This window comes from Physeter macrocephalus, chromosome 20 (assembly GCF_002837175.3).
Source record: "Physeter macrocephalus isolate SW-GA chromosome 20, ASM283717v5, whole genome shotgun sequence".
In the NCBI taxonomy this organism is placed as follows: Eukaryota; Metazoa; Chordata; class Mammalia; order Artiodactyla; family Physeteridae; genus Physeter; species Physeter macrocephalus.
In genome coordinates, this window is record NC_041233.1 from 82,207,349 (window position 1) to 82,209,349 (window position 2,001).

Below are 2,001 nucleotides of genomic sequence, written 5' to 3' on the forward strand. Positions count from 1 at the left end.
CAAAGTGAGAGAGTGGCGTGGACATATATACACTACCAAACGTAAAATAGATAGCTAGTGGGAAGCAGCCGCATAGCACAGGGAGATCAGCTCGGTGCTTTGTGACCACCTAGAGGGGTGGGATAGGGAGGGTGGGAGGGAGGGAGATGCAAGAGGGAAGAGATATGGGAGCATATGTATGTGTATAGCTGATTCACTTTGTTATAAAGCAGAAACTAACACACCATTGTAAAGCGATTATACTCCAATGTAGGTGTTAAAAAAAAAAGAAAATGCAGGTTCCAGGGCTCCACCGTAGAACTACTGATCTGGCCTGGTGTGGGGTGGGGCCTGGAATATGCATCTTAGACACGCGCCTTCGGATTCTGGAGTTAGTGGCCCATCGATGGCTCTCACATCAGGCAGTAGTAGCTATGAAGGGCCCATGCGGGGCAGGCCCTAAGCGTTTTCCCTAAGCATACAGGTTTAGCTGCCAGGACCCTGACGAGGACCACAGGATGCCCTTTTAGCTTGGGCAGGATGGGGCTAAGAGCCCCGGGTTTAGCCTGCCTCCCCTACCCCCTGGGTCCTGCCGGGCCCCTCGTCCTCTGCCCTGCAGCCCACGAGATGCTTACTGCCCTGCGGGGGCTGGGAACAGACAGTGGAGACATGGCTTTCATTAATAATGCAGTCCAGGGGTCAGCTGCAAGTCCTTCAATTAAACAGGATCCCGCTAACTTCTGACACAAGATCAACGCCATGAACACCAGCAGGAGCGGCCTGGGCGGGGGGGCTTTGATGTGCCCCTGAGGGCTGGGCCACGTGGCCTGCCCTGCTCCTCGCAGCTCTGTGCAGCCCAGCTCCAGCTCCCCTGTGGGCCCAGAGGGCCCGGGCGGGGCTGTGCCCTGCCTGTCCTCTCTGGGGTGGCCTGGGCTGGGCTGAGGGTATCTCTGCAGAGGGGGAGGCACCTCCTGGAAGCTTGGCCCCCTGGTCTGGGGCAGCATGTCTGTACTGAACATCGGTTCCGTGTTTACAGCAAAGCCAGTCAGCTTTTGGGTGGACAGCCTCGGAATCCCTGAAGGTCCCGAGTTGTCACATCCCATCGGAGTTGCTTTCGTTTTGTGCCCTTGTTTCTTGTGCATTTGTTTAGCAAATTTAATTGAGTCCAAGGTGATTTCCTGTTAGATGTCACGCACCTGGTGGAGTATAAATTGGGGTGGCTTTTCTGGAAAAAAGCATATGCACCAAGCAGCATGTGCACACCCTTCGCCCGAGTTATTCCTCAGCTGGGACGCTCAAGATGCAGCCTTCAGGATACGTGTCTCTGCCATGCTCGTGATAGTAAAGCATGCAGGCAGCCTACATGTTCTCCATTATGAGTTAGTTCAAATGAAATGTGGTCGAGCCATATAATGGCGTGTTATACAGTCATTAAAATACAACGTTCAGGGCTTCCCTGGTGGCGCAGTGGTTGTGCGTCCGCCTGCCGATGCAGGGGAACCGGGTTCGCGCCCCGGTCCGGGAAGATCCCACGTGCCGCGGAGCGGCTGGACCCGTGAGCCGTGGCCGCTGAGCCTGCGCGTCCGGAGCCTGTGCTCCGCAACGGGAGAGGCCGCAGCAGAGGGAGGCCCGCGTACCGCAAAAAAAAAAAAAAAAAGTTCAAAAAGAAGAGTTAATCGTATGCGAACTATTGTAATAGGTAACATTTTAAAAGGCATTAAAAGAGTAGGGGAAGTAAATCTTATCTTGGTTGAAGATGAGAAATGAAAACAATATACTTGAATGTGTGTCTGTGCACATGTGTGGATGGCTGTCTGCATTGTGTGTGTGTGTGTGTGTCTTGTAGGAGAGGAAGAATTCTCCTCTACCCTCCGAGTCTCTGGCTGGATCTAAGAATTAAATGGACATAAGACAGATTAACAGGAGAAAATTTTATTGAATCTGTACATGTACACGAGGCTTCAGAAGAGAATGAAGATGTGAAGAAGTGACCAGAGCAGGAAGCTTTCACACCTCTTAGAC